The 11,698-nt window shown below is 37.2% G+C and overlaps 1 long non-coding RNA gene across 1 annotated transcript; it reads right to left on the bottom strand.

Annotated features, from left to right (window-relative positions):
• Positions 1-2,174: 2,174 nt before the first annotated feature.
• On the bottom strand, positions 2,175-2,878 carry LOC106081988 (uncharacterized). Its single transcript, XR_001220438.2, has 2 exons — positions 2,671-2,878; positions 2,175-2,597 (listed from the first exon to the last, which is right to left on the bottom strand). It is a non-coding gene; the product is annotated as an uncharacterized LOC106081988 (long non-coding RNA).
• Positions 2,879-11,698: the final 8,820 nt, after the last annotated feature.

Raw genomic sequence — 11,698 nt, 5'->3', positions numbered from 1 at the left:
AGCAAGCTAAAAGTAACAGCTGATAACTGACAGAAGAAAGAATGCAATTACAGAGTCACAAGCTGCAAAAAAATTTGTCAACGCCGACTATATGAAAAATCCGCAATTACTTTTTGGGCAACCCAATATAATATTTTGTCATATTAAAAACTGTTTTTCATTTTGTCAGGATTCACTGAATAAGGTTAAGCCCAGGATTCACTATTAGTGAATCATGCCATTTTGTCAAATTACTTTATTTCTTTTTTATTAAGAATCTTTTCAAATAACAATATTTAATACTTTTGATTGTATTCAAATATAATGAGTAGTTAATTTATGCGATCTTAGCCTTTAAGTTTGGTTTTGGCGCCTTTAACAAAGCAATGGCCATCATCTTCCCGCTGCAATCCCATGGCAGCCGGTTGTATGTACCGGATTGACCCGATGAATTCCTTCATCGGCAAGGGCTGCCGCCACAGTGTACCACACACTGCTACTACAACAACAACATCTTCCCGCGGCAATCGAGCTTGATCACCTATAGGAGCTTGATGAGGATTGCTACCTCCACATACAAAAATAGGGCTATAACAACAATAGCCGACCGATGATGGATGTGGTTTTTACAAACCGAACAGAACCAAGGTACGGGGTTCTCTTCAATCCCAGCACGGACCAGAAGTGTAGTCACTCCGAAATGTGCAAAAAAAAAGAAGAACAAAACACGTACACTCAAGCGGCAACCTCTATCTGGGCATTTTACCGGGTGAATCAGGTACATAGCACCAGCTGCCATGGGATCATCCTCCGTGCGACTGTAAAGCACATACGAACCATTTTTTGATCCGGCTTGTTGTGCCCTCTAAATACCGACAAGTAATCGCGATAAGAAAGAGCCACTTAGCAAGTAAATTTCGCTATCCTCGTCGTAGGTGAACAAGCGCGTTCCGGTCCAAGGGACCGATCGCCGTGGGAACATGTTGGCCATTGGTTATTTAAAGGCGCCAATAACTCGCCTTGTCAAGAGCCGTTGCCGCCCGCCCCTTCTCTGAGACTCTCCGCTCGATACCGCTGATTGTCCGCGACTGCTGTTGCAGCTACTCCGTAAGGAGCATTCCACTTTCCGTACCTGTGGACGCGCCCAATAGCTCGCAGCTAATCTTCTCGTGACAGCTTTGAGCCCAACGCAGCTATCTCGTGCAGAGATAAGAGCCTCGTCATCTCCGGATCCGGATCTCCCTACAGGATTTTCGTCGCACTTCCGACGGTTTAACTGCTATGCAGCGCTCTCCGTCGCCGAGCCTTTAACTCGAACTGCGTCTCCAAGTAGTCCGACATCTCCCGAACAAACGATGCGGATCGTGCCATATTTTGAGAAGGCGTTAATCTCCTTCTTACACTCCAAGACCGTCCGTTAGCTCGCATTAATAATTTGTCAGCTTAGGCATTATGTGGTCGACCAGCTATTGCCTGCAGTATTGTGTTTTGGTCAAGCAGCCGGAAACAGAACTTAGTCTCTGGATCTTGAATGAAGCCGCCCAGACGAGTTATGTCCTCTAACAATGATCCAAGAACTATCAGATGACAATACCAGAGTTCCGTCAATGCAAGACTGCGCCGATGGCAACAGAGTCTCGCACTCGACCTCATGTGTAGTCTTAAGTATCCGATCAGAAATTTTTCCAATTCATCCAGGTCAACTATCTTCGCCTCGAATAACTCGCGATGGTATGACTTGACTCCCATCACATCATAGTCTTATTCTTAATCTATGGGTAGGACATCTAGAACTGTCTCCATTACCCTAGTAGGCGTAGTTCTCACCGCCTCACCTGTGCTTAGACATTTCTCTGGACCTGTTGTAATGTTCTTACTACCGGGATATAATTATTATAGGTCTAATTATGCTCTTGAAGAGCTAATGGACTCATCTTAAAGTTAAGCCCAATTCGAAGACAGTTCAACTCAGTTATCTATCCAAGATCACTCTCAAGTATTTTACTTTGTTGGATATCGAAATTGTACGTCCTTCTTGCACAACTGATTATAACTCCTTGAAAAATGCACTTTACAGGGCGCATCTTTGTGATCTTGCATCTTTGATTTGTTCACATTCATTCTAGTCTAAGGCTTAATCCAATGTATCGGTCCCCCACCTTATTTAAGGCTCCTTCACAATGTCAATGCATAGCTAACATGAAGATAAATTTATTTAAATGTAATGTAAATGAATAAATGTATCTTGTTTAACATGTACATCTAAGCACCGAAATATTCTTCTATTCTATGCACAACCTCGTGCACTATACGTTGAATGGCTTTGAGTAGAAAGGGGGTAAGTTTCGACCAATCCGAGGAGCGAATTTAGATTCGGATATTACCTTAACTTAGCAAAGATTCACATCTGTCTAATCCCGTCGAGAAACCGCAAAAGCAACAGATGACATATAGAAAGTATTCTATGTCCCAATGATATAATGGCGCAATGGCAAACAGTTGCCCACTGCATGAAAAATTCGCCGAAACCCGTACTTGGGTACCAGAAACCTCCCCCAAGAAACCCTTGGTACGACCAAGCCACTAAAGCGAAGACTACAACATTTTGTGATAGCCACCTAAGTAAGAAAAAAAGCTTCATTTTAATCGCTTTGAAAAATAAAATTTGTTTTAAATTAAACACATCTTTACTTTTTTTTCTCCTTTTTACACAAAAATATTTTGTACTACAATTTGAAAATGAAATTGTAACCAAAATGGTGCACAGAAAAAGTACCAACATTTGCAACTGAGCCCAAATAATACAACCCTGCAATGGGTGGCCATTACAAATTGCAGCGAGCTGACCCGATTTACGGATACTACAACGAATCGAAAGCAACGAGTTCTATCGAGTTTCTTTTCTTGGTGCTATTTATTCAGCGTCATTTTCATTTTCGGTGTTGAAAGTTGATGAAATTTTTTGTAATTTTTTATTAGAAAAAAATGTTGCGGTAAATAAAAACCGAAAACGCATCGCGCAATCAACTCAACTTAAAAGAAAACTTCGCCGAAAAAATGAAAAAAGTAAATAAACGGAAAAAATAAAAAAGTGCGGTATTCGTCTGGTAAAACTTGAAAATCAGAGAAAGAAAGAAAAAATTGAATGTAGCACAAAACCTGCCACAGCCAAAGACAGTTCCTTAACTCAAAATTTAAAAATTTTCCCAATGCGCTGCTAAGCGAGTTGTCCCACCTCACCGCCATACACCAACGTCGGTCACCGTGCTGATGAAGAAGAAGTAGTTGTGAATATGGATGGTTCTTTTCGTCGTTGAGCAAGCAGCCAGAGAGAAAAAGTGTTGTTGAAATGAATAAAGTGCCTAATTAATCGATAAAGTGTTTCGACAAGATATGTGAACATATTGTCCTACATGGTAGAGATCTAAATACTACTCTATCGAAATATAATGCAAAAAATCAAGTGCTAATAAAGAATATTTCTTGCAATTGAAGACTACAAAATCCCATTTTTTGTGATTATGGTTCTTCGTCGTCGTCGTAATTTTCTCTTGTCTTGTTAATGGCTGAAAAAAAATATTTTTTTATGTTGTGTGTGTCGTTAGTTTTGTAGTTCAGTTCGTTCGGTGGTATCTTTTATGATGCTGTTCGTTGTCGTATTCATTGCTCTTCTCACGGTTAAAACGGACGAGTTGAATTGGATGGACGATTGGTTGCTTGTATATGAGAATTGCTGCAAGTATATGTGTGGTTTCGTCCATCTATACACGGTCGTCGTTTGTTTGTGTGTTGTTCCGTTCGTTCATTCTTTTGTCGTCTAAAACCCGTAAGTTTACACGAGAGTAAAAGGGACGGCTACAACAATAATAACATGTCGACTTTTAGAGATGACAAAACAACACAAACGTATTGTGTTGGAAGAGAATTTATTTATTTTTTTTTTTTTTGAAAAATATGCCTGCAATTGGTACTCTATGGTTTTTTAGAATTAAAGTGATGCTAAAATATTTAATGGAAAAAAGTTTTTCTCTAAGTTGTTGCTATTCATGCAGAGTTATTTGAGACAAAACCCCATTTCTTATTTGGCACTAAAAAAGCGCTGCTGTACTCGTTTGTTTCTTGTGCTCCCACTCGTTGGATTTCATTGTTGTGTGTGAAAGCCGAATACACCCGAAGTATGATTTTTCTACACTTGCTTTAATGTCGCCGGTGTTGCCATTGTGCGTTTTCTTCACACCCTTTTCCACCAGTTGGGTACCATTTATAGTACTCATTTTCTGATTGTTTTCCCTATGGATGAATTTGCTTGCCATTGCCAAAAGGGAAATAAATTTTACAAATTTTTAGTTGCTATGGTGTCAATGCATTTTTTTTTTATATAATTTCACTATAATTTTATTTTTATTATAATTTGGAATTATTATTGGCATTTTGTACATTTTAAAACTTTAAAGTTCTTATAAATACGTTAAAAATAACAAGCTTTTTGAGTGAGCATAATTCTTATCCGAATTGACTAAAAATTGGCATGTGTTACTAGGCTTTTTGCAATATCTGACTGTATAGCTTGCAAATTACAAATATGCCCAAGAACATTCCACTGGGGAACAGCGGCCATACTTTTCTCATATCAATGAATGCGTGCTGTCTTATAAAAATTTGATAAGGGACTTCCCTTTTATTAACGTGTTGCCACAGAGCGACGCAACAACAACCTTATTAGAGGTAAATACCTCACAAGTCTCACCAGCACTAAGAAACATTACCACAGCTGTTGTTCTCGCATGAATTTGATACAGCTATAGTGTAGAAATTGGATTGTCGAATGTAAAAAATTTGTTGATAAAATTTGAGAAACGTTGTTGTTGTAGCAGTGTGTTATACACACCCTTGAGATGAAAGACTCTATCGGGCCATTCCGGTACGTACAATCGGCTGCCATGGGATTAGGCCAGACCATAGTTTTTCTTTTTCTACCAACTACTCATTTAGTAATTTCGGTTGTAACATCTCCAGATATCGATATGTTCTAGCCACATATGTATGTGGAGGTAGCGATCCTCGTCGGACTTCATAGTTGAGCAAGCTCGTTAAAGTCTATAGAACCCCGAGAATGTTATGACGATTGGTTATTTAAAGGCGCCAATAATATACACTCTATTAGACATATAAACGTAAATATTATTGATTGTCTTGACATTCTTAGTCAATATATTCATTTCAGCAAGGAGATAAGGAGGAAAATATCCGCTTAAAATTTTGTACAGCTGCATCTTATTTCCCATATAAACCCATATCAAATTTAGGGCACGATCCCAAGAATACTCTTTGATACATGAAGTTCACTTATTCATTTCTACACCTAAACTGAAAACAGTCTATATATATTGACCCCATTTCGCTATGGACAAATACCTAAGCTTGTAGTCGGCTTATTGTGTGCTCTAAATACCAAAAAAGTAACCTCGAATAAATGAAACTCATGAATTCCGTACTACTCACAAAATCCACAATTGTTCTCCATTCCACGCTCCTAAGTTGGTTCAAGTCAGTGCCGGTCTCTGTTAACCACAAAAGCCCGTCAATGATATAGGAAATGATCTATATATATATATATTGACCTATATATGTATGGAGGCCACCTTAGCGCATAGGTTAGCATGTTCTCCTAAGATGCTGAACCCCTGGGTACGAATCCAGGCAATACCATAAGAAAAAATGTTCAGTGGTACTATGCCGTTCGGACTCGGCTTTAAAAAGGACGTCTTTATCAATGAGCCTAAACTTGAATCGGACTGCCCTCAATGATATATGAGAATTTTTCCTGTATGTATAAATGGTTTAGGTCTATAAATAGTTAAGTCTTATATAAACCAATCACACGATTTGAATTCTTGAGCTCTTCAAATTTAGCTGGATTTGGTTTGAATTGTTTATGTGAAATACCCCATGTTTGACCCGAGAGTTTTTCCATAGATTTTATTTACATTATTGTAAAGTACAATAGGCAAAGATAAATCTAACGGTATTTAATTAAATCCCATTTCAAACCATTCACAATAGTAAGGTATAGTAATCAATTTTGACATCAACTGGGCAAGTTTACCTAAATTTTTTTATTGTTTTTGTAGCCACATTTAAATGTAGCGATCCTCGTCAATCTCTTATAGACGAGCAAGCTCGTTCCGGTCTATACGACGGATCGCCGCAAGAACATGGTGGCTGTATTTTAGTATTTAATCCGAGTGCCGTATGAAGCATTCCACTATCCGCAACCTTTGTAAGCGCCCGGTAGCTCCCAACTAAGTTTCTCGTGGTAACGAAGAACACCACACACTTTGGAGCTCAAAGTTCCAGTCTGTGTGATGCTCATAGTTTGTAATTTATCATAGGATTTTTAATATTGCCATACCAGCATAATCAGTTGTATTATATATTTAAGCTTATTCCACATTAAAATGTAAAATTGTGTTCCAAAAAAACAATACCGTAAAAAGAAGAAATAAGAGACCTTTATGCCGAGTCCGAACGGTGTGCCCCACAGACACACCACTTGTTAGAGAAGTTTTAGCACAATACCTCACAATGTAGCCAGCACCTGCATAACCACCTCTGCATATTTTTCTGGTGTTCACGCCAGGATTTGAACCCTGGCGTCCGGTGTCATAGGCGGACATGCTAACCAAAGGCCTCAAAAGATTTATGGGTTAAACTCGAAAAAAATTAAAGAGATATAATTAAGCATCGATAGCTAACAACAACGGGACCATTTAATACTAACTTTTACCCAACAAAGGAAACGAAATTGCAGATTTCCTAATTTTGCAACATTAGTTAGGTTAGGTTAGTTTGAAAAGAGGATGCGAATATTAATTCACCCCCATTTCGCTATGGACAAATACCTAAGCTTGTAGTCGGCTTATTGTGTGCTCTAAATACCAAAAAAGTAACCTCGAATAAATGAAACTCATGAATTCCGTACTACTCACAAAATCCACAATTGTTCTCCATTCCACGCTCCTAAGTTGGTTCAAGTCAGTGCCGGTCTCTGTTAACCACAAAAGCCCGTCAATGATATAGGAAATGATACAACGTCTAATTATCTTCTCCCCATGCCCTACACATACTATAACTTGCCGCACCTATTTTGCATAAGTGCGCTGGTAGTCAGTCCTATGTAGCCCCTTATAATACCGAAAACTATACTTATCTCCTTGTTACTTCCTTTCAGTAGTAGCTTCATCTTCTCACGATCACAAATAAAGCGAATCGTGCCATCCTTAGAAAATGCGCTAAAATCCTTCCTCTTACACTCAAAGACAGTTCGTGAACTTTCCGTCCTAGGAAGTCTAGCCCTGATGGCCATTTTATTGTCTGTAAAGATGTTCAAACTCGACGTCCTCGCATCAACACCAAACCATCTCATGCATTCCTTGATCGCAAAAATCTTCTTCACCTGTCAGACAGTCGGAAACAGATCTCAGTCCGTGGGTCCTATAGAATAGAGATATGCAAAATTCATGTTCATGTTCATGTTAAAAAAAAGAAAACGTGCGTATAATAGCCTCGTGAGAAGACGAGGCTATTATGTAGGTAGCACGGAATTTCTAACTTAATATTTTCTTTTTGGAGGTTACTTTATTATTTTTAGAGCGCACAACAAGCCGATTACTGGCTTAGGTGTAAGTCCCTAGTAGCATGGGGCTTTTCAAACTAACCTACGCACGCTCATGAGAGTCTTTTTATGTTAACTGTCTCTGAAACCAGAAGAGAGAGATATTGTAGACTTCGAGCTGATTTTTTTTTTCGAACCATAAATGAAGATTTGGCTGCTAGGACAAATTTTTGAAAGCCCGAGGTGACCAACTTTAAAAGTCTACAAGGAGGCCAAGACGACTTAGGGCATTTTTGCTTGTCAGCGCTATCTATTCAAATTTCAAAGAACCATCCCCACCCGGTTGAAATTTAACTAGTATTCTTCGATTTCACCCAACCGTAGCGCAGAGGTTAGCATGTCCGCCTATGACGCTGAATGTTTTTCAGAAGTGGTTGCCCCCTCCTTATGCTGGCAAAATTTTAAAAAATGGTATGGCAGCCATGTAAATAATTCACCCCAAAGAGGTGTCGTTTTGCGGCACGCCGTTCGGACTCGGCTAAAAAAGGAAGCCCCTTATCATTGAATTTAAACTTGAATCGGACAGCATTATTTTTGATATGTGAGATGATTGCCCCTGTTCCTAACGGGCAATATTGCATTTGCATCCCACATTGTGATAAAAGTATTTCTTCTTGGCTTACGTCAGTTGGAAGTGAAAATAGGCCATACTGGATCATTTGATTTGAATTTGGCTTTTGACTTTTTGCCTTGGGCTTTTCTCTCAGCGTTTTAGTTGCGTTTATTCTTTCGCGTTCACTTGGGTTCAGCTTATGACCATGATTTATGTCTGTTTGCAAACAGACAGATTATTTCCTAAGTATCTCCAAAGGGTTCAGCTACCACATATCATATTTCGTTCCAGCAGAACCATCTTTGTTCCACACGAAAGGTTGTCTGTTTGCCTAAAGCTGATCCGAAGTGAAATTGGTCAGAAATCATTTTACATATTTGAACACTACATCACCACTGTAGAACGGGTTATTATAACTTAGTCCATTAAGGCTGGTACTATATTCGCTTTTCGCGATATTTTTCGCCGATTACTTTTTTTAGATAATCGATTTTAAAGCAAACAAACTTGCTGATTTCATTCAGTAGGACATTCCCTCAATACTTATGGTACAATTTTAATAATATTGTTATTTTATTATTGTTATTTTCGTAACGTTTCAAAGAGGTAATAGCGAAAAAGGGGTTTTCGACTGTGAAACGCGAACATTATACCAGCCATTAGTTTGTAACAACCAGAAGGAGTATTGATAAGTATACGGATTGACTCAGAATCTCTTTTGATTCCATTTAGCCATGTCCGTCTGTCTGTCCACTTATTTAAAGAACAGAAATGCTCGCAAATGTTGTCTACATGTGGTTTGAATAATTACAGCGAAAATAATTGCTTAATATTTTTACCTGGAATTGAGCCCGGGCGTTCAGTATGTCAAACCAAATAATCCAAATATACATAGGTATTAACTAACCATAAATTACAAAAAATTGAATTCATTGTGGATTTGTAATATTCGGTCTGAGCAACTTAAGAAATTGTAAGTTAATTTTAATTAATCTCATATTAATTAATGCTGTGCCCAATTTAAGTTGCCTCTCAAAAAGGGACCTACGTCTAATCTAACTTCAAACGCCATACCCTTTTGTTGATTAGTTTTAAATTCAAGTGCCGTCGTCAGTAGTATTGTGTTAGCCACCTCAGCGTCTAAATATCTCTGATGTTCTTTCGCCAAAATTTGACCACATCAGAGAATTCTGTTCAGCTTTCTAAATTGTTGCGAAAATCTTTTACAAATTTCATATTGTTTTGAAAACTAGTTAAATGAAATTTTTAGTTCTTACTCAATCTTATATTCATATTACACTATGATTAATTGTTTTTATTGTGTAATATTTATCCTTTTAATCCATTGTTTTTAGCTTATAGGTTTTACATATGGAGTTTGACTGTTGTTCACGTGAAAAACCGAATATACTATTAACCCTTAAGCTCCTATTACACCATCAGACATTTCATATGAGCTGTCACTTTCTGTATTCATAAGACTTGTCTTATGTACGTCACATATGAATAGAGCGCGCTCTAATCGGCATGTATTCTCATATGTATTGTGCTTTTTTTTGTAACGGCATGGGTCTATAGTTATGTTCGATGAAATAAAAGCAATCCTAAGGCAGCCGGCTGTACGAACCGGATAGACCCGGTTCATCGGCATGGGCTGTCGCCTCGGTATACAAAACACTGCTACAAAAACATCATGAAATAAAAGCTCAATTTGGTTGATAAAGTTGTATATTTATTCCAAATCCATTTGTTTTATTAATTTTGTCTATGTATTACACGATGTGTACAACTTTCAGAGTTGCTATTTTTAAAATTACATATGACATGTCTGATAGTGTTATGGCAGCTTTACGGAAGAATTCGCAAGAAATTGGTTTTAACAATCAGAAAAATTACTTTGTGTGGAAATTGTATGATTATGCTCATTCAATTAATATTAGCCATTTCAAGAATCGTTGAGCTTCATTATTTTTTTATACACCTATCCAAGAAAAATATATGTACATGATTTTTCTGCTTTTAAGTTAATTTTGTATGTCTAATTGAAGTTTAATTATTTTTATTCTTTTTTTTTTTTTTTTTTGTTTACAAACAAATTAATTCTTACTTTTGATATAGTGTACGATATATGTACCATTTTCCGTACCGACCGCCTTCTTGCAACTAATCATCGCTACCATTCGTACCATATGTGGCAATGGTAACACTGTCAGCCTGAATGCGACTATACATTCGGCTTCAGTCTTCTTCCTAGTTCTGTTGCTGTTCGTTTGCAAAATCAGTTGACTTTTTCGCCAGTGCAACATAAACGGACAAAATTTTTGTGTTTTATTATTGCAAAAAGTTTTAACAAAATCTTAAAAATCAACAAAAAATCGTAAAAATATTTGGAAAAATACCGAAATTCAAGAAAAATTCAAAGAAAAAACCAAAATTGTCAGTTTCGGCAAAAGTGAGCATAAACAAAAATAAATTGAACAAAATAATTACGTTGTAATAATTTTGTATTTTTGCGCTAATTTTTCTCTAATTTCGGTTTTTTGTGAAAAATTTTTAGAATTTTTTTAAGCCTTTAAAAAAATTAAAACAAAAATTTTTTTCTGATATGTGCATTAGAAATTTTTGAGATTCGACGACGACGTGAAGAAAAACGAACAACCAAAAAATTTTACAGTCGCCAGTCTGTGTGTTTTTCTTTCTTTTTCCACTACTGCTCGCACTCGTTCAGTTTTAATGGTGGTATTATAAAAAATAAAAACGACACCAACATCTGAATGTGTCAGTATGCGTGAGTGTATATATATGTGTGTGTGCGTGCGTATATATGAAATGAACCAAAAGTAACGAGTACTAGTCGAACGAGAGCATAGAGTGGAAGAAAAGAAAAACAGCGAATGCTTCGCTTGTTGAGGAGAACAAAGTGACGAGTAGAGTAGTGTTGTATAGGGAAAAAGAGATTTTGTTTTCATCGACATTTTACCCAACCAACTGCCATAACTAGCGAGCGGTGCTATAGAGTTTCTGTCAGAGTCGTTGTTTTCTAGTTGTCTTCGTTGGGCTGCTCTCTAGCTAGTTTCTCTGTTGCTGTGTTTAACAAAAATATTTCTTTTTTCAACCTCCCTCCCAACCAAGTGGTAGAAAAAAACTCGCCTGCCTGCTGATGGCTGTCACTAGTTCGTTCTCGTTCATCTCTGTGTGTTCAATAAAAAATATATATTTTTCTTTACGCGCTGGTGTGTGGTGTGTTGTGGGATTGAAAAACGAAACGAAGTAACAAAAACAAGATAGAAAAAAAGCGCGCAACACTTTTCAATCTTTCACTATGACCAAAAACAAACTATGAAAGCAATTGGCGGATTGGAATAGAAAAAAGTATCTACATCAATGTTTTCATTTTTTCATATTTTGTTTACACCAGATTTTGTGCAATTTTATAAAGAACAAATGGATGAAATAATGCATTGAAATAAAAAGACATTAGGTATTAACCA

This window comes from Stomoxys calcitrans, chromosome 4, assembly GCF_963082655.1.
Source record: "Stomoxys calcitrans chromosome 4, idStoCalc2.1, whole genome shotgun sequence".
In the NCBI taxonomy this organism is placed as follows: Eukaryota; Metazoa; Arthropoda; class Insecta; order Diptera; family Muscidae; genus Stomoxys; species Stomoxys calcitrans.
This window is presented reverse-complemented; position numbering and strand designations above follow the sequence as displayed.